The sequence below is a fragment of the Aegilops tauschii genome, chromosome 4 (genome assembly GCF_002575655.3).
Source record: "Aegilops tauschii subsp. strangulata cultivar AL8/78 chromosome 4, Aet v6.0, whole genome shotgun sequence".
NCBI lineage: Eukaryota > Viridiplantae > Streptophyta > Magnoliopsida > Poales > Poaceae > Aegilops > Aegilops tauschii.
The window spans coordinates 242,621,782-242,646,112 of record NC_053038.3 but is presented as its reverse complement, the minus strand read 5'-3'; the positions used below and the strand labels follow the sequence as shown (position 1 = coordinate 242,646,112).

The following is a 24,331-nucleotide window of genomic DNA, read 5'->3' as shown; positions in this document are numbered from 1 at the left end:
TTGTATTAACCGGAAACATAATACATGTGTGAATACATAGACAAACAGTGTGTCACTAGTGTGCCTCTACTTGACTAGCTCGTTAATCAAAGATGGTTATGTTTCCTAGCCATAGACATGAGTTGTCATTTGATTAACGGGGTCACCTCATTAAGAGAATGACGTGATTGACTTGACCCATTCTGTTAGCTTAGCACTCGATCGTTTAGTATGTTGCTAGTGCTTTCTTCATGACTTATACATGTTCCTATGACTATGAGATTATGCAACTCCCGTTTACCGGAGGAACACTTTGTGTGCTACCAAACGTCACAACGTAACTGGGTGATTATAAAGGTGCTCTACAGGTGGCTCCAAAGGTACTAGTTGGGTTGGCGTATTTCGAGATTAGGATTTGTCACTCCGATTGTCGGAGCGGTATCTTTGGGCCCACTCGGTAATGCACATCAGTATAAGCCTTGCAAGCATTGTGACTAATGGGTTAGTTGCGGGATGATGTATTATGGAACGAGTAAAGAGACTTGCCGGTAACGAGATTGAACTAGGTATCGAGATACCGACGATCGAATCTCGGGCAAGTAACATACCGATGACAAAGGGAACAACGTATGTTGTTATGCGGTCTGACCGATAAAGATCTTCGTAGAATATGTAGGAACCAATATGAGCATCCAGGTTCCGCTATTGGTTATTGACCGGAGAGGTGTCTCGGTCATGTCTACATAGTTCTCGAACCCGTAGGGTCCGCACGCTTAACATTACGATGACAGTTATATTATGAGTTTATATGTTTTGATGTACCGAAGGTTGTTCAGAGTCCCGGATGTGATGACAGACATGACGAGGAGTCTCGAAATGGTCGAGACATAAAGATTGATATACTGGACGACTATATTCGGACACCGGAAGTGTTCCGGAGAAGTTTCGGATAAAACCGGAGTGCCGGAGGGGTTACCGGAACCCCCCGGGGAAGTATTGGGCCTTAGTGGGCCTGAGGGGAGAGAGAGGGCAGCAGCCAGGAGGTGGCGCGCCCCCTCCCATGAGGAGTCCGAATTGGACTAGGGGAGGGGGGCCCGGCCCCTCTTTCCCTCTCCCTCTCCCTCTCTTTCCTTCCCCCCCTCTCTTCCTAGTTGGACTAGGAAAGGGGAGTCCTACTCCTACTAGGAGGAGGACTCCCCCCTCTCCTTGGCGCACCCCAAGGGCAGCCGGCCTCCCCCCTTGCTCCTTTATATACGGGGGCAGGGGGCACCTCTAGACACACAATTGATATACGATATTTTAGCCGTGTGCGGTGCCCCCTCCACCATATTACACCTCGATAATATCGTTGCGGAGCTTAGGCGAAGCCCTGCGTCGATAGAACATCATCATCGTCACCACGCCGTCGTGCTGACGAAACTCTCCCTCAACACTCGGCTGGATCGGAGTTCGAGGGACGTCATCGAGCTGAACGTGTGCTGAACTCGGAGGTGCCGTGCGTTCGGTACTTGATCGGTTGGATCGTGAAGACGTACGACTACATCAACCGCGTTGTGATAACGCTTCCGCTTTCGGTCTACGAGGGTACGTGGACAACACTCTCCCCTCTCGTTGCTATGCATCACCATGATCTTGCGTGTGCGTAGGAATTTTTTTGAAATTACTACGTTCCCCAATAGTTTCCGCCTCTGGCTCTATGCCCAAGTTGGCGGCGCGAGCACGGCGAATGTGAGGGACACCAACGAGCTCCGTTTGGATGCGGTTGGCACGACGCTGGGCATGGCGAGCTCGGTCGTCTGCCATGGCGGAGCTGAAGCTTGAGGCACAAAACCCAACCCCCCTACCTAGCGTGCCTGTCGGGGGATTGCTTCCGAGCCACAGGAAACCCTCCAAAAAGCCTGGTTCGACCTCTAGGGCCCTGGCTTTGCATCTACGAGGCTACGGGCTTGGCATGGCGAGGACACAGTGAACTACCCAGGTTTGGGCCATTTTGCGGTGTAATACCCTACTCCTGCTTGGTTCTATTGGTTGTGGACAACGCTCTTGGAGCTACAAGATGAGCCGGAGCCCTTTGGGTGCTAGCTATGGCACTAGGATTTGGGTAGGAGTCGATCGGTCAATCCCCTTGCTACGGTGGCTGCACTGTCCCTTATATAGATTCCTTGGGCCTCTTCCCCAAAAATATGACCAGGAAAGGGCTACCACAGGGCGGCAATTTGAAAGGGGACACGCGCCGGTGCTTCTCCTGACGAAAGGTGGTCTTTGCCCGCAAAAGGTGTTATCCATGACATGCCATGGCTCCACGATAACCTCCGCCCTGCCACGCCACCGCCCTCATCTTCTATCACCAAAGGGGAAACCTTTGGGACTTGCTTTGGGGGTAGGTAGACACACCTACCCCCTTAGCACCAAAGGGGACACTGTCCTGGCTGCGCAGGCTGGCGCCTGCTTCATCTACGTCACCCATGTGACGGGCGGCACCCGCCCTGCTCGGCTCCTCGGGAAGCCTCGAGAGACGGCGCCTCATGAGGGGGCACCTTGCGAGAGGGCGCCCTCGAGGCTGCCTGTGGTTGCGGTAGTTTCTGTGAAGTCCTTCATGGAGGAGAGCCCCTAGCGGGGCATGTTCCTCGTGAGGCTGCTGGCCCGTGGCGCCCGCTAGTAGGCTGCCTCATGATTTGGGCCAAGCAGCCCTTCCTGGGCCATAGGTAGGTGGCCTGTGGTACCCTGGTTCCCACTAGGCCGACACAAAGGTTTCTTAATAGTGGAATCTGCTAAGTGCAAATTAAGAGAACATTCATCCATATTAGTAAAACCTATCACGTCACATAGGGATTTTGGTATTGTGGAAATGCTAGGACCCAAATCACATAAAGCATTCCACTCATAATTTTTAATTTTAACTTTAATGGTAGGTTCCCACTCATCATATAATTTCCTATGTATTGAAACATCCAATTCTAGCTTTTCTTCCAAAGCCTTCATCATCACTTCTATGATATGTTTAGTAAAAGCCTTATTTTGTTCGTAAGCATTGGGTGAATTTATCACGGATTGCAACAACGAAATATGCTCAATTAAAGAACAACTATCATAATTAAAGTCCTTGAAATCCAAAATAGTGGGCACATCGCTATTTAAAGTTTTTACCTCTCCAAACCCACTTTTATCAAATTTTTCATTAAGATTTTCACCCTCCGAACAATGGGGATGCCTTTTTGCTAAAGTTGAATCTTCTTTAGTCCCTTTTTCATCAAGTTTAATATCACTGAATAAAGATTCAATGGGTGCAAGATCAATCATTTTAATATCTTCATCATTAGTACGATAAAAACCGGGCGAAATCACTTTTTCTAAGAATTCTCGCTTAGCCCTCAACCTAGCGGTTCTTTCTTTACTTTCATCCTTGGATACATAAAGAGCTTTAATGGATTCATTAATATCAAGCTTTGGTGAAAAAAATTGGACTTAAGATTTTCCACATCATGAACAATTCTATCCATGCTCCTAGACACATCATCAAGTTTACTCAGTTTTTCTTCTATCGTAGTACTGAAAGCCTTTTGAGCATTAATAAATTCTTTAATATTATTTTCAACATCAAAGGGCATCCTACTATTATTAATATAAGAATTACCATAGGAATTGCCATAATTATTAGAGGAATTTCCAGGAAATGGCCTAGGATTAAAATTAGGGAGATTGATTTTATGCCCCTAATTGGGTCACACTCGGCAGGTTTACCCCTAGTTTTCAAACACTCGTTCACGCCCTATCCACTTTGTTCGTCTTATGCTTTTGCCCTTTGACCGTTTGACCATGAATTCAAAAAGTTCATAACAAATCCATACTAACTCAAAAAAATGCGAATAAGATATCAAAATGTTAAGAAAAACATCACTTATATGTGTATGTGATTTGCGCTCATGAAAAAAGTGTTGGGAAGTTCACATCTCAGTTTGAGCTCATATGGTCTCAACATGAATAGTAAAATCTAAAAAATTGAAAAACCTTTCAAAGAATCTTAATATTTTTTGTGGCAAACATAGGCCAATGTTTTTAGTGCTTGCCAAGTTTCATTAGTGAATGACATTCAGGGAAGTCGTGGCCAAAAAACAAAATTAGCACTCCAAAATGCTTTTGTTTTCGAGCATCGGTTTTGTTTTTTTCTCTACGACTTCCATGAATGTCACTCCCTTATGAAACATGGCAAGAACTCGAAACATTGGTCAATGTTCGACACCTAATTTTTTAGAATTTTTAGAATTTGTTAACATTTTTTTTCAGATTTTACTGTTGAAGATGAGATCATAGGAGCTCTATCTGAGATGGGGACCTCCTAACACATTTGTCATGAATGCAAATAACATGCACATGTAGGTGATATTTTTATGAACATTTTGATATCTTACTCGCATTTTTCTGAGTAAGTATGAATTTTTTATATTTTTTACAGTGATGGTCAAATGGTCAAAGGGAAAAAGCATAAGATGAGGAAAGTGGTTTGGGTAGGAATGAGTGTTTTCGGAAACTAGGGGTAAACCTGCCGAGGGGGACACGACTAAGGGCACAGAATTAATTATCCCTTAAAATTACACGTATATGGGATCATTATTTTACTCAATCAAAGTAGACAATGGCACATCATTATGATCAATATGAACACTTTTACTAGCAACAATTTTCATAAGTGCATCTACTTTATCACTCAAAGTACTAATTTCTTCAACAAAATTCACTTTTTTACTAGTAGGCGTTCTTTTAGTATGCCATTGTGAATAATTTGCCATAATATTATCGAGCAATTTTGTAGCTTCTCCTAATGTGATTTACATAAAACTACCACTCGCGATGGAATCTAAAAGATTTCTAGAGGCAAAATTCAATCCCGCATAAAAATATTGTATGATCATCCATAAACTTAAGCCATGAGTAGGGCAATTTATTAATTTCATCCTGTCCCAAGATTGGGCAACATGTTCATGCTTAAGTTACTTAAAATTCATAATTTGATTTCTAAGAGAAATAATTTTCACAGGAGGAAAATACTTGGCAATAAAAGCATCCTTACTCTTATCCCGAGAATCAATACTATTTCATGGCAAGGACGAAAACCAAGTTTAGCACAATCTCATAGTGAGAACAGAAATAATTTTAAATTTGCAATATCATTATCCACATTTTTTTCTTTGGCATATCACACAATTCAATGAAAGTATAAAGATGGGATGCGGCATCTTAATTAGGACTAATGGAAAATTATTCTTTCATGACAAGATTTAACAAAGCGGCATTAACACCATAAGACTCCGCACTAGTGGCGGGACGAGCAATCGGAGTACTAATAAAATCATTATTATTAGTATTGGAAAATTCACACAATTTTGTATTTTCTTGAGACATTGCGACAAACCAAGCAAAAAAGCAAACAAAAAATATTTTTGTATTTTTGTAAAAACATTTTAGAAGTGGGGGTAGATGGAAACAAGAGGAAAAGGGCAAATAATGTAAATGCAAGGAGATGAAAGTTTATGCGATGGTACTTGATAGATGTTGATGATGTCTGCCCGACAACGGCGCCAGAAATTCTTCCTGCTACTTGTGAGCTTCGTTTGGATTTCCTCAAAGAGGAGAGGATGATCCAGAACAATAGAGATAAGTATTTCCCTAAGTTAAGAACCAAGGTTATTAATCCAGTAGGAGAACCACGCAACACCTCGTTAGAAGTACATACACACAAAATAACAAATACTTGCACCCAACGTGAACAAGGGGTTGTGAATTCCTCGGCGGTTAATTGCAAGGATCAAATCTCGTAGTGATAGATAGAACAAAAACACAAAATAAAATAAAGTAAATAAAATTGCAGCAAGCTATTTTTGGATTTTAATATATCATAAAAATAGACCCAGGGGCTATAGTTTTGACTAGAGGCTTCTGTCTTCAAGATAGCATACAGTGGGTAAACAAATTACTGTTGAGTAATTGATAAAAAGCAAATAATCATGACGATATCCAAGGCAATGATCATGTATATAGGCATCATGTCCGAGACAAGTAGACCGACTCCTTCCTGCATCTACTACTATTACTCCACACATCGACTGTTATCCAGCATGCATCTAGAGTATTAAGTTCATAAGTAATGGAGTAACGCCTTAAGCAAGATGACATGATGTAGTCAAAGTAAAATCAAGCAGTATGAATAAACCGCATTGTTTTATCCTTAATGGAAACAACACAAATAGGTGTCTTGTCCCCTTCTGTCACTGGGATATAGAGCACCACAAGATTGAACCCATCACAAAGCACCTCAATCTAGTTGGCCAAACCAAATCAATAAATTGGAGAGAAATACAAAGCTATAATAATCATGCATAAATGAGTTCAGAGAGGACTCAAATAATATTCATAGATAATTTGATCATGAACTCACAATTCATCGGATCCCAACAAACACACCATAAAAAAGGATTACATTGAATAGATCTCGAAGAACATCGAGGAGAACATTGTATTAAAGATCAAAGACAGAGAAGAAGCCGTCTAGCTACTAGCTATGGACCCCTAGGTCTGTGGTAAACTACTCACACATCATAGGAAGGGCAGCAAGGTTGATGTAGAGCCCATCCGTGGTCGATTCCCCCTCCGGCAAAGTACGGGAGAAGGCACCCATATGGGATCCCTTGAGAACAGAAACTTGCAGCGGCAGAAAAAGTACTTTGGGTGGCTCTCTGATGTTAGGGGAATATTTGAGAATTTATAGAGGCGGAATTAGGTCAAGAGGTTCGACGAGGGGCCCACAAGCCTGGGGAGCACGCCTGCCAAGCTAGTCGCTCCCTCGTGGCACGTCAGGTCTTCTCCCGAACCTTCTAGGGTCTCTTCTGGTCGAGAAAGAATTAATCCAAAGTTTTTTTATCTGTTTGGACTCTGCTTGATATTGATTTCCTGAAAAGCCAAAAACAAGCAAAAAACAGCAACTGACACTGGGCACTAGGTTAATAGGTTAGTCCCAAAAATTGATATATAATTGCATAACAAACATCCAAGATTGATACTATAATAGCATGGAACAATAAAAAATTATAGATACATTCGAGACGTATCAACGACAATGAGAAAGAAGAACAAAACCGGTAACAAGGATTTTGGTATAGTGAGCATGCGATGACTCGGGAGGATACCGATGCATCGTGGGTTTTGTAAAGTATCATGAAGCAAAGGGAACATCACATGATAAACAAAGGTTCACTTGAATATCATTCACGTGCTCATAGGGATCGATATGGACGTCCATGGTTCCGCTATCTGTCATTGAACGAAGGGGTTTCGTTCATGTCTATGAGTTACCAAACCTATGGGGTTACAAGCTTAAGGAAATTACAATCTTCTGAGTGTTAGAAGGACGGGGATGATGATAATATATTTTTGGAATTGTTTCATTAATATTCGGAATAGTTTCAAGAGGATCCAGAAGCGTTTTGGGGTCACTAGAAGGGTTCACAGATTATCACGCAATACCAGGTATTCCCGATAATTAATATATCGGTGGAAAATGTTCCTGGTGATGTTAAATTACATATAAAAGGGGCTAATAATAATTAGAAGGCTTTTATATTTAATTTAATATCAACGGGGCTTAAAAGGCCCAGTGATGTAAGGCAACTTGGTCCACCAAGGCGCAAGTAGGGGAGGCGTCGCCGTTGCCGTGGAAGGAGGCTGAATTGGAGAGGGCGGAGGACTCCTCCTCCCCGCCCTTGGCCGGCGCACCAAGTAGGGACTTCCTCTCCTTGGTGGATTCCCTTTCCATCCCCTCTAACCTATATATACTAGGTTTTTTTTCTCTATTGGATAGACAAGTTTTGGAGCCTCCTCTGGTTCATCTAGTCCTAGTTCTAGTTGGTCCTAGTTGACTAAATAGAGCTTGGTCTAGTTCCTGTAATCCTCATAATTAGAAGCCTAGTGTGGTCCTAATCTTCTCCCTCTAATTCTTCAGCGACGATTAGCTCTAGATGGCGAAGCACTACTGGATCGTGAAGGCTGCATGCTTGCAACCATGTAGAGAGGCCGGTCTTTTGTTCGAGGGACTGTTTGTTTACGGTTCATGGGATCGTTCATCGATGGTTCGAGGGAATCCAAGTACAATCTACACCGGCATGTTCTCTTTCCGCAGCAACTCAGTGACGGTAATGGTCATGATCCCAACCTGTTATGCATCTCCATATTGATCTTGGGTGTGCGTAAGCGTGAAAATTTTGTTTTCTAGCATGTTTCCCAACAGTGGCATCGTGAGAAGTTATATGAGTAGGTACTGGTTGCGATCTAGATCACATGTGGATGTGAGCATTGATGTTCTTGTTATGCTTCCCTTGAGTGTTGCTTCAGTTTAGTTCATCAACACTATGATGTATCTTTGTTACAAGGTTCTGACAATCGATCGACTCTGGCTGTCGATGATATGCTAATAGTTCCTTAGGCTTCATCATAGTTGAGAATAGTGAACCTTCACGTACACAAGAGGGTGTTTAAGATGGATGATCTTTGATGTCTACTACACAACTTATTCTTGTAGACTCATGTTGGGCCTCCAAGCGCGGAGTTTTGTAGGACAGGAACAATTTTCCCTCAAGTGGATGACCTAAGGTTTATCAATACATGGGAGGCGTAGGATGAAGATGGTCCCTCTCAAACAACCCTACAACAAATACAAGAAATCTCTTGTGTCCCCAACACACCCAATACAATGGAAAATTATATAGATGCACTAGTTCGGCGAAGAGATGGTGATACAAGTGTAGTATGGATAGTAGATATTGGTTTTTGTAATCTGAAAATGAAAAAACAGCAAGGTAGCAAGTGATAAAACAGAGCACGAACGGTATTGCAATGCTTGAAAATAAGCCCCTAGGGTTCATACTTTCACTAGTGCAATCTCTCAACAGTGCTAACATAAGTGACTCATATAATAGTCCCTCAACATGCGACAAAGAATCATTCCAAAATTCTTATCTAGCGGAGAACATAAGATGAAATTATTGTAGGGTACGAAACCACCTCAAAGTTACCTTTTCTGATCAATCTGTTGAGCCATCCCTATAAGTGTCACAAACAACCCTAGAGTTCGTACTAAAATAACACCATATGATACGCATCAACCAACTCTAATGTCACCTAGATACTCCAGTGTCACCACAAGTATCCGTGAGTTGATTATTCTATATGCATCAAACAACTTAAGATTCATAATATTCAATCCAACACAAAGAACCTCAAAGAGTGCTCCAAAGTTTCTACTAGAGAAACTAGGACAAAAACGTGCATCAACCCCTATGCATAGATACCCCAATGTCACCACTGGAGTCCGCGAGTTGAGTGCCAAAACATATATCAAGTGAATTAATATAATACCCCATTGTTACCATGGGTATTTAAAGACATACATCAAGTGTTCTCAAATCCAACAAGTATTCAATACGACAATAGTGAAACCTCAAAGGTAAAAACTCAATTCATCGCAACAAGATAGAGAGGGAAGAAACACCATATGAGCCAACTATATTAACAAAGCTCACGGTACATCAAGATCGTGCCGAATCGAGAACACGAAGAGAGAGAGAGAGATAGCAAACACATAGCTAGTGATATATACCCTTAGCCCCGAAGGTGAACTACTCCCTCCTCGTCATGCATACTGCCGGGATGATGAAGATGGCCTCCGGTGATGATTTCCCCCTCTAGCAGGGTGTCGTAATATGGCTCTAGATGGGATATCTTTGGTACAGAGGCTTGCGGCAGCGAAGTCGAAGTTCTAGGGTTATTTCTGGGGGTTTCTCTATTTATAAGAATTTTTAGAGTTGGAATCACACGAAAAGGAGCTAATATGGGCCCACAAGCCACCAGGCCATGGCCACCTCTTGGCCGCACCCTGGTCGCTTGTGGGGGCCTCGTGGCTCTTATGGTCCTCCCACGAAGCTTCGGGGATCTATTTTGTTCCAAAAAATTGTCAAAAAGTTTCGCTGCATTTGGACTTCATTTGATATGGATTTTCTGGAAAACCAAAAACAAGAGAAAACAACAATTATCACTAGGCACTAGGTCAATATGTTAGTTCATGAAAATCATATAAAAGTGCATAAAACCATATAAAATTGTTGTTAATATGGCATTAATACTTCATAAATTATAGATACGTTGGAGACGTATCATCATCCCCAAGCTTAATTCCTTCTCGTCCTTGAGTAGGTAAATGATAAAAGAAGTAATTTATGAAGTGTGAATGCTAGCATAGTGCATAAGTTTGATCAATGATAATTTTAATCACTTTTCCTAGCATCATAACAACAATTATTTCTCATAAAACTTCTCATGTTAAAGTAGCAACCAATTCACATGTTAGGGTTCAAACAATGAATTCTCTTGAAACTCAACAATCTATATTCTTAGTGACCAAACAATTGCAATTCAACTTATTCAACAGAGTCTAAGTAAGAGCTCCACATACTCAATCATCATATAGTGTCGATGCAACAAACCCTGGGTCCGTTGCCCAGATTGTGCACATGCACGATAGCAAGATTACAACACCAAGGTCAGATTGGAACGCAAGGGATCAGTCCTTCAAAGGACCGGCGTGCAGCACAGGAGGACCAAGACTAGCCAGAGAAGCAAGATATTGCTAAGGGGAAAACCTCCCTTGCCGGGCAAGCGAGCCTGGCAAGGATGGAGGCACCCCTGGAAGCAAGCCTTCAGGCCATCCCGGCAGGCCTGCCGGGGCTTACGGAGGCAGGACCACCCCACCGCACCACCTCATCACGACGCATGTCGTCGATTAGTGCGGTGTCAAGCTCCAAAGTGACTAAGTGGCTGCTATTCAACACCTCCAAGGTGAGAAATATGCTCCTATTTGTCCTTCTTTGCTAGTTGTGTTCCTCCGCCGGGCATCCACCATTGTTGTGGTCCGAACTTTTTTCATTCACTCAATGCTAATTTAGTCAAAGATCTCTAAGAAGAAAATTATTTCAACAAGATTCACTCTATTGTGCTTATCGCGGTCCTCTGGATTATATGGAAGCGCATGAACTCCAAGCTCTTCTGGGATATTTTTTGAGGAATTGCACATTACTGCTAGCAAGATTGTTGATCATTTTATGTTGTGGTCCAATAGGTATTCAAATGAAATTAAGAAATGGCTCCTTAGAGATTGGAGCACTATGTTGTATCACCTATCTATGAGATTTTAATTTTGTCCCTCCTTCTCGTTTCTATTAATCCCACTGTATCATTTGCCTTTGTATGGTTCTCAGTTTTATGAAGTGATTCAGGCCAGCGTAGTCCCTCTAAAACATAAGTTGACGAGTGACACCTCGCCTTCTGTGAAGTTTGGACTGAATATTATGTGGTTCTCTACTATTCGAAGACGGTAAATACTTTTTATGTGATTCATTTTTCCATATGAATAAACACCGTGGACATTTCCCCACCAATGAGATTTTATCCACCCCCCACCCCCCTTCTTCCCTTATTCCAATCTTCAGTCCAACAGTAAGAACAGAAACAAACCTTCTTCTCTGTTTGTATATGAAGAAGAAATGGTTGGCTTACAAATCACTTGAGCACCAAGAGCTTCGGCGCCCAACTATTGAAGAAGACTCAGGCTGATGGAGCTGTCCCAAACAAGGTATAAACCTGACCCCTTTCCGCTCCTGGAGTCCTTGCATGCCTTCAAAGCATGTAATCTTGATCATTGCAATTTTTGTATGGTTCAATAGTTGATTCCCAATTCAAATGGTGGTTGCAGAATGTCATAGCACATGTGTTGCTGTTACCCCTCTCAATAACTCCCTCGCCGGTGGTTACACATACACGCACCCACGAACTATTCGTTCAGGGGAGAAAACAAAGCATTGGTGTTTAGTTAGAACAGAGGAGCACACATGGTCAGGTTTTAGGAACCAATGCCTCATAATTTTTCTTATTCAACTGAGTGCTAGCTAAACATGCACAACCCTCTTATTACAAGGTTAAGATCAACTCGACACCATCAATAATGGCTTGAAATGATTTTTAGTTGTCAAGCAAATCTTTGTGCTAATTCCCACAAGAAATTTTTGTTTGAAGAATTACTACTTTATAAGGGCAATATCTTTTATATGGCTTCATGAAATCGAATATGACGCTAGATTTGCAGAATGACTAAGCGGCATAGAAAATCGATTTAGCACTACTTAATTAATTAAATGTGACCTATTCTTGATTTTGTGTAGATGTTTCAGATGGATTTTTTTCATATGATATCAGGGATGTTGGGTGATTGGGTGAACAAACTTTTCGTGGAACATCCAGATCCTTGCAGCGGTGCCTCCGGTCAACATTGCCAATGCCATGATTGTGGTTAATACCCACGGGAGATTTTATTCCTACGTGCTGATTAAATAGAGCTGAGTAAACATCATCCATAGGACATGCATGTGCTGATTAACTTTAGAGTCGAAAGTGGTTCTTTATTCTGTTCAAACGCTGACCGGATCAGGTGCACCTTTAGGCTCTATGCTAAGCGCCAACAACAAATTCTTATTTTCAGCGGGATTGTATACTGGACCGAGGTTCTACAGGAGGTGGGTTCGCTTGGACTATTATGTGAAGCAGTGTAAACACAGTTGTCAACACACTCAGGAATTCGATAGTGGAAAGTGGTCTAACTTTCAGAATTTGGAGCTCTGACGTGGAAGATTTTTTGAGGTAATGCAAGATGATAAATATCTCGATTATATAAAACCAGCATAAGCTTTTGGGCTGCAACATTAGAAGGATCATTTTTTACAGGTTTCATTCAATCCTAAGAAAACAACTTTCTTTTACAGGGCAATATAGAATGATGACCAACTTTCTTTTACAGGGCAATCTAGAATAATTACCTTGGCAGATTATGTGCATGGAAAAGGTAATGGCCTGTATGAGACTAGATTGAGTTGTTTGTTCAGTGAGGAAAGGAAAAACAAATGAGCCACTGCAATGTTCTCTATAGCCAAGGAACAAGAGGTCAAAGATAGAGCTCTGATGTATTGATAGAGATGATATAAAAATTATCTCTTGAAGTGAGCCACAAACATTGAAAGTAGCATTATCAAGAGTATGCATCAACCATCATGCATGAATTCATACGATCATTGAACAAACAACTCAATTTAAGAGAATATTGTTCCTTGGCTATAGAGAACAAACAACTCAATTCATACGATCTATACTGTCGAGTCTCTGAAGTGCCGTGTTCTGCTACAATATTATCTTAAATATGTGCAATGAATCTATTTTCCCGTTGCAACGCGCGGGCATTTTTTGCTAGTATGTTTTATTTATTTATTAGACTCCCCTAATCTATGTTTCTCGGCCATTCAATTGTGATCGTAGGAACAAGATAGCCAGCTAATTTTTTTAAATAATACATTTTTTTAAAAAATTTACAGAAATAATACGCAAAAAAAGATTTTTCAAAAATAATACACCATCGGCCTACTGCAGGCCGACAGAGCCCAGTCGGCCCACAGCAGGCCGACTGGAGGCCCATCAGTTAGCTGCTGGCCGATTGGGCTGTCGGCCAGCAGATTCAAGCCCAGTCGGCCTGCAGTTGACCGACAGGGCCCAGTCGGCCTGCAGTACACCGATAGGCCTGTAGTGGGCCGACTATGCTCAGTTGGCCTGCTGTGGGCCGACTGGTGCATGCCTATTTTTAATAATACACGCGAATATTTATTAAAAGTATATATTTTAACACGTTATGAATACATGGTAACATTTCTTCAAATACATTTTTAATGGAAATACCATTTTTTTTAAACCACACAACATTTTTTAAAATGCTTTTCTGAAATTTTCACAAACTTTTTTTAGAAACACGCGAATATTTTCTTAAAATGTCATGATCCATCTAAACATTTGTTAACCCACGTGATATGTGAGTATATTGATTGTAATATCATCTTATATTATGGGATGAAGGGAGTACCATTTTGTAGAATGTCATGGATATTTTTTGGAAACACGAGAATATTTCCAGCAAAGGTGACGTACATTCATTTAGTGCCACGAACCATTTCTTATCATATTTTCCAAAAAAATTGCATGCATTTTTTGAAAGGCGGGAACCTTTTTCCATTGTGATGAACATTTGTTTTGAAAGTTATCGACATTTCCAAACTGCGCTTTTCCCGCCATCCATTTCCCGCCACCCATTTCCCGCCACCCATTTCCCGCCATCCATTTCCCGCCACCCATTTCCCGCCACCCATTTCCCGCCACCCGTTTCCCGCCACCCGTTTCCCTCCTCCCATTTCCTGCCAACCTTTCCCGCCATACCGCAGTCGTTCTTTCCCGCCATTTTCTCGTCTCTATCTATAAAACCCCCTTCAGACGGAGCTGGATAAGCATTGCAGTGTAGTGTAGTTGAGATGTCCCATTATCCTTTCGATCGTAGTTTTCACCCTGGGATGAGCAGGACTCTTCTGAGGCTAGCTACCGATTTCAGGATGGATAATAGGATAGTTCCATGGGACGAACTCACCGGTAGTGACACCATAATGAATGAGTTGGCTCACCAATTACGTAGTTCTGGGTGGCCTGAAAGGACCTATGAGGAGGTACGTAAAGAACTTAGGTTGCATGACAGGTGGAAGAAGGTAGTGGTGCCGAAGAGTGAAACTTTCAGAAGGATTGCAGCAAATAATCCATGTTTATGGACTGAGGAGAGCGAGGACGAAGATGATATCTTCATGCCGCCGCTTTCGGGTTCTGCATCGTCGAAGGGCAAGAGTTCTTCATCATCGAAGGGCAAGGTTTCTGCATCGTCGAAGGGCAAGAGTTCTTCATCATCGAAGGGCAAGGTTTCTGCATCGTCGAAGGGCAAGCGTTCTTCATCGTCGAAGGGCAAGAGTTCTGCATCGATCGAGGATGACGATGATGACTTCATGTAGTTTTTATGCTGTATGTTGTGAGTTCAGTTACGTGCCATTTAATTTGGATGTAGTTCTATCTAGTTGTTTGTAATGTCTCGTTGTATGAATATTATGTTCTATCTAAATATGATCTTGTAGAGTAGGCATATGTCTCGTACATAAGTACATAGTCATTTGTCTCATACATAGAATAGACATAAGTTCTCACACAGAAATAGATGGTAATGTCTCTACTGATACATAGGAGCGGCAATGACGACGTCTGGCCTGCCAGGGAGGCGGATCTCGAATGACAAATGCATCACATATAACTCGGTTTCCTGTAGCAATGCAACTGAACAACCCTTTTCCATTCCCATTCGCTCAGCATTTCTTGAATCTTGCCATCATCAGTTATGTCAATCAATTTTCTTTCCCCAGGGCCATCTGAATGCTTCCTGCTGACGTAGTACACAAAATCGTCTTCCTTCAACCCTTGCTTCAACATGAATTTAGTCTTCAACCAATCAAAATTGAGGTCCACTTCACTAACTTGCACAACACTTGGAGACAAGCCTTGGACATGAACAATAGGGCTAAGCACCCACTGAGTACTCTCAGCCATCTGCAACACACAAATCGCATTGAGTACGTACCCTACCCCTTAATATCCCCACTAACAAATATTAGACATGTCTATATATTACGAAGCTATATATTACAGAATATTAACGGAGCAACTAATACAATTCACCCTCCTACAATTATATTACGAATATTTGCCGTAGCAACTACAAATATTGACAGATTAATTAGTTGACATCTAAATATATTAACAAAAACTACCGGAGCACGTACGAAAAATAAAATGTGGGCTTAAATATACCCTTGAAGCGTGCGTGCGAAGGATGAAGGACGAACGGCGGCCACCAAACTGCCGGTGCTCCGGATCGAACGAAGAACGACGAACAACAGCTTCACCTCCACCACAGTGCTCCAATTTACCACCAGCACACTGCAATGCTTATGCAGCTCCGTCTGAAGGGGGTTTTATAGGTAGAGAGGAGAAAATGGCGGGAAAGAACGGTTGCGATATGGCGGGAAAGGGTTGGCGGGAAACGGGTGGTGGGAAACGGGTGGAGGGAAACGGGTGGCGGGAAACGGGTGGCGGGAAAAAGTTGGCGCGAACATATGACGATGATGACTTCATGTAGTTTTTATGCTGTATGTTGTGAGTTCAGTTACGTACCATTTAATTTAGATGTAGTTCTATCTATTTGCTTGCAATGTCTCGTTGTATGAATATTATGTTCTATCTACATATGATCTTGTAGTTCCGATAACAGAGTACTAAAATAGAGTAGGCATATGTCTCGTACATAAGTACATAGTCATTTGTCTCATACATAGAATAGACATAAGTCTTACACAGAAATAGATGGTAATGTCTCTACTGATACAGATACATAGAAGCGTCAGTGACGACGTCTGGCCTGGCGGGGAGGCGGATCTGGAATTGGGGACCATCCCAACCTGTCGGATGCCCTAACATGACGAGGAGGAATCTCAGACTCTCCCTGGTCATGCTGTGTATCCTGTGTGGGGCCTGGTGGAGGAGTCGAAAACATGTTCATCCACTGGGTGTGCTGCGACATCTGAGCCTGTATGTTGTCCTCGGGATGTTGATCACTCCCCCACGTATCATGTGATGCCGACATAGACGCCTGATATCCATAGGCCCCTACGCGATGGAACGGTTCATCATGAAGAATGAGGTCGCATCAATTAATATTGAAAACAATAAATATGAAGACACATACCTGCTGGGTGTGACGTCTGCTCTGGCTGAAACACGAAACTGGACGAGGGACCCTGCTGCTGTGGCTGTGGAGAAAACACGAAGCTCGACGAGGGACCGTGTTGCTGTGGCTGTGGAGAAAACACGAAGCTCGACGTGGGACCATAGTGCTGCGGGTGCCACGTAGAACTGCCAGGTTGGTCAGGACAGGGTGGCCTGGTTGTCGGCTGCTGTGCTAGGCGTGGACGTGGTTGATGTCGTTGCATGGAGTGACGCGGCTGCTCCTTCCTGTGCTGAACAACATCGGTTCTCCGGGTGCACGTGATAGCCTCGTACACAGTCCGTATCTTATTCTGAATTCTTTCCAAGAAGGGCTGTACCACTGGACCATGTTGAAGAAGAGGTCCAGACAATAGTGATCGTCCAAAGGTGGTCACGTCGTCGTACAGTTCGCGTGTCAAGGTAGCCTGCAAATTTCCATGACGATTAATAATGTCTGTCTTTTGCACGTCAAAGTATGTGACAACATTACGTAAAGAAAAAATATCTTACCGCGTACTGCCTAGAGCCCGAAGTATCATAGCTCGGGTACATATCCGACGGAGTAGGATCCGGTAACTCCTCTGGGTGGGAGTACTCAACAATGCGTAACCGTGTTCCGGTCATGTAGCACCGCAAATAGAGATTGAATTGATCGAGATCGAAATTGTGATTCTCGTGCCATAGATTTGTGTTTGTTGTCTCCCATTCTATAACATACGGCTCTAGTCTAACTAGCCAGTCAGCAGTTGTCCTGTTCATGCCCTTCCTTGTCGTCCTAAAATCGTGGTGTGTGTTCAACAATTACCTAAAGCTTCGAATGGAGTACTATGAAAGAAAATGCAACATTGAAAAACTGGTTAATACCTGTGGATGTGTGCTGGCACCGGGTTCTCTATAGGGGGAGGTAGCTCCAACTGCAGAAGACCAAATTGCCTCATAACCCTCTGTTGTGCCATCTCCTCGACGAAGACATCGAAGATGATCTTCGATTTTGTCATCCAGTAATCTCGGTCCCTTGTGCATAGCACAGACATACCAGCAGGGTATCTCGCTTGTATGGCTGCTTCCGTGTAGGGCTGCCAGATGACCCCGGTGTACGCATCGAACTGCTCGTTCAATGCTGTGTACGCCTTCCTGGTCTGATCACTAGCAAAGCGTCTCTGCAGAGAATAAAAGTTAGTAGCCGCTCGCATCGATCGATCTCTTGTGCAGAAAAAGTTGCATTAAACTACAACACAGTGCATACCTTGCGACGAGTCCAACACAGACCGAAAGTAGGCATGTCGATGCCCTCAACATCAAACATGGCGTCTATAGGCTCATGAACCTGTACATCTGGTTGCCCTATAGAGAACCTCTCCCACGACCACAGCTGTAGGAATAGAGGGCATCCAAGAAGGGCTGGCTTTCTCGATGTAAGCTGGCAACCGTTGCACATACCTCGGTATGTAGCCGCTAACACCGCCGAACCCCAACTCCTCTGTCTGATCTGATCCGCCGTCTGAGCGCTCGCTATCTCGGGTGCCATAGGGATGTAGAGGGCGCTAATAGTGGTGACATGGTTCTCCGTGAACATCACCTTGCCGAAAAGCCACAGTAAGTAGGCCTCGAGGCTCCGAGTGATCTGTTCCGCAGTCAAGGGCGCCCGGAAGTTCTGGATCTGCATTAAGCGAAGAGAAAGTTTTAGTAAGCCGCAATTATTTTCTGTACAACTTTATGCGCGATAACTTGAAGAGAATAGGTAGGGGAAATTACCCGGAAATTTAGCAACCACTCATACTTAGGTCCGTGATGCTCCCATACCGGATCGGGAGCATCCGGAAAAACACCGTGAAAACGTTCTGTAAGAGCTCGCTCCCAACCAGCCGGTGCGTCCAACGGTCCTACGGCATGACCTGCCAACGGTAGTCCGAGCAAAAGTGACACATCCTCCAGAGTAGGAGCCATCTCTCCCCATCTGAAGTGAAACGTGTGGGTCTCTGGCCTCCAACGGTCCACTAAGCAGCTCAGCAAAGACCCATCGATGGCGACGCGTTTCTCACCCGGGATAGACTCAACCAGACGCGCGAAAGGTAAAAGGCCGGCCCATTTCAACCTTCATCAGAGAACTTTTCAGTTACTGTCTCCCATTTCAACCATTAATATGCATGTCAGTGTGCAAATTAATAAAGCACGTACCGCTGAAGCCATCCTGAGTGTATCTTCCAGTTTTCCTTTGGAGTGCGAGTGATGAGAGGCTCAAGCTTGCGCTCATACCATATCGCACCACGATGACCCTTATCAATGTCCCCATTCAGCAACCACAATCCCGACATTCCTGCACTTACAAAATTCAGAACATAGTGCCACACTTAATACAAATTCAGAACAAAGTGTCACACTTAATAAAAATTCATAACATAGTGCCACACTTAATAAAAATTCATAACATAGTGCCACACTTAATAAAAATTTATAACATAGTGCCACTCTTAATAAAAATTCATAACATAGTGCCACACTTAATAAAAATTCAGAACATAGGGGCACACTTAATAAAAATTCATAACATAGTGCCACACTTAATAAAAATTCATAACATAGTGCCACACTTAATAAAAATTCATAACATAGTGCCACACTTAATAAAAATTCATAACATAGTGCCACACTTAATAAAAATTCATAACATAGTGCCACTCTTAATAAAAATTCAGAACATAGTGTCACACTTAATAAAAATTCAGAACATAGTGCCACACTTAATACAAATTTCAGAACATAGTGCCACACTTAATACAAATTTCAGAACATAGTGCCACAGCACACTTAATACAAATTTCAGAACATAGTGCCACAGCACACTTAATATAAATTCAAAACAAACTAGTGCTAGCTTAGCTTCTTCCTCTCGCCCTTACTCCTCTACTACCTCTACCTCCTCTTCTTCCCCGGTTGCCTCGTCCACGCCCAGTGACGAAAGTGGGACAATTAGTGTCCCTATGGCCAAATTCATTGCATAGAATGCATTGCCTAGTCGGACCTCCTGCTTCAGATTCATCCATATCATTTCGGATGCGCTGACACTGCCGTCTGCCTCTACTTGTACGCATATGCTCTGGGTTTGGAATGTAACGCCTATCGGCGGGGTTGACGCTGTTGAAATTACCCATTGATCGAAAACCCATCAGCTCACCTGTCCAGGTATTGAGGACAGCCTCTTTTAGAAAATATGGAGACACAAACGATATTGCGTCCATTCCAAGCTGCCCGCAAGCAGCAAGTACATGTGAGCAAGGTAGGTGAAGCAATTTCGGTTTATTGCATGTGCACTCACACGTTGGCCAGGCTTCATTGCCAATTTTCACCTCATGCGTCCTCAACTCATTTGCACATCCGAATTTGTTGTTGGTTAAGCGGACCTCAAACCTTCTTTCTTGATTACCGATGGCGACTACAGTGTGTGACCTAGCTTTTTGCATCTTGTTGTCCATGTACTTCGTGACTCTTTCACAGTACCGTGTATTTGGGTTGTTCAAGATATGCTGCTCTGCTATTTGACGTCTGTCTCTGAAATACTTGACGGTGCCATAGAAAATACCCTCAACGATGGCTGTAAGTGGCAATGCCCGGTTTCCTCTGAGGACAAAGTTGTATGTTTCCGCGAGGTTCGTTGTCATGACACCGTACCTTGCTCCATGTGTGTCATGTAGCAAAGACCACCTCTCCAGAGGCTCATGCTCTATCCACTGCTCGAAGGTTTTAATCGACCTCCCGAGCCTTCTCCTAGTACCAGGTGGGTCAAAGCCTGGCAGGTCACATAGCCCAACAGCCTCCTCCTCCACGGCCGTTGTTCCTGTTGCCAACTGTGCAGCTACTGCTTCAACATGTGCCCTCACCGTTGCATCTCTTGCAGCTTTCCTGTCCCTCACGTGTCTCTGCGTGCACACATTAAGTCTGTCGCGTATCAAATTGTACTTCCATAACTGGTTCTGCTTGCAGAGTTTTTTGAACAGATTCATCAGGTTCTTATTTCTAAACTGCGAGAAGAAATTAGCCCCGAGATGGCGCATGCACCAACGGCTCTGCAAGTCCTGCCATGGAACTTGTTCCTCAGGGCCTGGGTTTGTCAGTGTCCTTATCGCACTGAGTATACCTGCATGCCTATCATGAAGGATGCACACATTCGGCTTCTCCTTGACAACTGAAATTTTCAACTGCCTGAAGAACCATGTCCAACTTTCAATGTTCTCACTCTCCACAAAAGCAAATGCCAGTGGGACGACTTGATTTTGGCCGTCTTGACCTATGGCTGTCAGTATCTGACCCTTGTACTTGCCTGTGAGAAAAGTACCGTCAACACATATCACCGGTCGGCAATGCCTGAAAGCTTCGATGCATACACCGAAAGAGAAGAAGAGACGATGCAAAACCCTCACAGTTGGGAACTCTGGCATGAACATGTCTTGGATATCGATATAGGTGCCTGGATTCCGCTGCTGCAGGGTGTGGAGGAGGTGGACAATAGAGTCATATGCATCAAAATAAGAACCAAATCTCCTCTCAAGCGCTGCATGCTTAGCCCTCCAAGCCTTGCCATAAGAAATTCTGTACTTCAACCTGGCGAACACTTTTGTCTGCACTGCCTTCACTTCCATAGCTTTGCCTTGCACTATCTCATCGTAAAACAGTCGAGCAATAAGCGTGGATGAAAGGTTGGCATGATCTTGAGGGATGCAGGGAATAAGACAAGTGTGATTAACTAAGTCACTTATCACCCAACTTGTGCCATACTTAGGGAGAAAGCCGTGCACCCTTGCGGGACAATCTGCATTCTTGCATACCATTGTGAGGAATTTCTGACTGGACACCTCAGCTTTGAAAACCCTTTGCGTGGACATTGCCTAATTAATTATTGCATCCTTCAGGGCTTGCTTGTTCGGATACATAGCACCCGTCGCAATATTGTTCTGGTGATATTGCCAGGCTGAATCATGTCCATCATTCACGGTCATTGCAGATGATAAGTCATGATTCCACCATGCAGGATTTGGGACCTCCTCTGCATTTTCTTCTTCATCTGACTCGTCAGAATCATCGGCATGACCCCTTTCAACATCGGTGTCTTCTTCTTCCATCTGATTCTGCATGTGCCCATCTACCTCGTCAGCGTCCACCTCGCCATTGTAATCACCATCGGCATTTGCTCCTTCTACCTGACTACTCTGCCCTGGTTCATAACCATAAGCATTTCCTCCTTCTACCTGACTGCTCTGTCCTTGGTCGTAACCATAAGCATTTCCTCCTTCTACATGACTGCTCTGTCCTTCGTAGCCACGCTCCCCTTCATGTGCAGTGACCTCCTTCACGACGGGAAGCACTAAAGCAACAGGATTGCATCCCCTTCGTTCACAACCTTCTAACCACCGCACCCAATCGGAGTCTCCCTCTATTGGCCTCAAATAAAAGTAAATTTTTGAACTTGACCGTGTCCACAATGCATGAACACCGACGGTGTGTGTTTCAGTATCAAGACCTAAACTTGCCGCAATCCATTCTTTCAACTGACTAACAGACCATGTTTGTGGTGCGCTGATTGCAACCTCTATGTGAGTAAATTGACTCAGATCTGCTCCCAACTCATTTGTTTGGACAGTACCAGGACCATAGTAAAATCTCAACTTCACTACATCGGACATCTCGACTCACCTATTTTTTTTCAACATATAAATACAAGTATTAGACATGTCTATATATATATTACCAGGACCATAGTAAATAATATAATAAATAGGCCCATGTTTACTAATAATAAATAGGCCTCAAATAATAATAATAATATAACCGACAAATATGATAATTCAGTTTATTTGAATTATATGGCCATGTTGATGTATTTTTTATTTTAATCTATGTTAAAATAATTTAGAAAAAGGCATGCGTCTTATTTCTACGATCATGTAAAATTCTTCCTTGCTAAGAAGTTTTTTTGTTAAACTACAGCGTGGGCGTTTAAAAAAAAAGTGTGGCATTGCTTGTTATGGGTTAAACTTTAGAAAATACACATAATAAAGGTTAGCTGGTAATCCGCTTCATATTCGCATCGGGTACGGACTGAAACGTTTTTTAATATGTAGTTCTACTTTTCCTATTTTTTGCTTGCTTATTAAATTTTTATTATGTTTCCAACTCTTCAAAAAAAAACTTCTTATTCGTTTTTTAACATCGTTTTTTAACATGTAATATTATTCGTTTTGCTATGCACATACCGACCCCAACTCTTCAAACTCTATTTTTTAACATCGTTTTTTAAATTTTTATTATGTTTCCAACTCTATTTTTTAACATCGTTTTTTAACATGTAATATTATTCGTTTTGCTATGCACATGCCGACCCCAACTCTTCAAAAAAAACTTGTCTCTTCTTTCCAACTTTTTATTCATGTTTCCAACTTCTTATCCCGCACCTGTGTACGTGTCAAGTATTAAGCAACAACTTATTATCCCACTAACAACTAATACAATTCACACACCTACAACTATATTACGAATAATCGCACACAAATTTATTTTCACATCGAACGAAGCGTGCGTGCGAACGAATAATATTTACGTATACTACCGGGGCAAATAACAATATTTCCGTATACTACCGGGCCAAAAAACAATAATCGCACACAAATATTTACGTATACTACCGCGGCAAATAACAATATTTACGTATAATCCCGGAGCACCTACGAAAAATAAAATGAGGGCTGAAATATACCCTTGAAGCGTGCGTGCGAACGAAGAACGAAGAATGAAGAACCACGAACGAAGAACGACGAACGACGAACGACGAACGACCTCCACCACCACCACCTCCACCACCTCCAGCACCTCCAGCACCTCCACCACCACCACCACCTCACCACCCCAACTGCCCCAACGACGAACACTGCCCCAACTTCACCACCACCACCTCCACCAAAATGCTCACCACGACCACCATGAGCTACCCCGTCAGTACATCGACACCTCTTTTCGCTGCCCTAAATGAGTTGAACCCATTCACGGTGCCAAAATCGCGAAAATGTAGCTCATTTAGGTGTACAAATGTGTGCCATTTTTCTGTAGAGAGAGGAGGAGGAAGAACACAGCAGAATGAGCCACGGGAGAAGAATAATGGAGGAAGGAGAGGATATGGGCGGGCAGGGAGAAGAAAGAATGCAGGAAAGAGAGAAGGAGAGGATAAGGGCGGGATGGCCAGCGCGCGTCAGGTCGGCCGCACCCTGTCGGCCACCAGGTGGCCGATCGGCGGGCGGGACGCCGACAGGGGCGCACCACGCCGACAGGCCGCTGCCTCCCCCTCGCGACGTGGCACGACCAACCAACGGCCGCCGCGTGGCTGCCCGGCCTGCAGTCGGCCTTCTGATAGCCGATCGGCCTGCTGTGGGCCGACTGGGCTCAGTCGGCCTGCAGTGGGCCGACGGTGTATTATTCTTGCAATTTTTTTTCTACGTATTATTTCTGTAATTTAAAAAATAAATTGTATTATTTAAAAAAATTTAGCAGATAGCCACTCCTATTAATCAGACCGAAACCTAGATCCTAGGAGATGTCTCAT

The 24,331-nt window shown here is 43.2% G+C and overlaps 1 long non-coding RNA gene and 1 pseudogene across 1 annotated transcript; both read right to left on the bottom strand.

The window, feature by feature from the left end:
* Nucleotides 1-16,237: 16,237 nt before the first annotated feature.
* Nucleotides 16,238-16,898, bottom strand: LOC141021500 (uncharacterized). Its single transcript, XR_012182818.1, has 2 exons — nt 16,724-16,898; nt 16,238-16,644 (listed from the first exon to the last, which is right to left on the bottom strand). It is a non-coding gene; the product is annotated as an uncharacterized lncRNA (long non-coding RNA).
* Nucleotides 16,899-16,902: 4 nt separating this feature from the next.
* Nucleotides 16,903-22,421, bottom strand: LOC120962933 (uncharacterized; annotated as a pseudogene).
* Nucleotides 22,422-24,331: the final 1,910 nt, after the last annotated feature.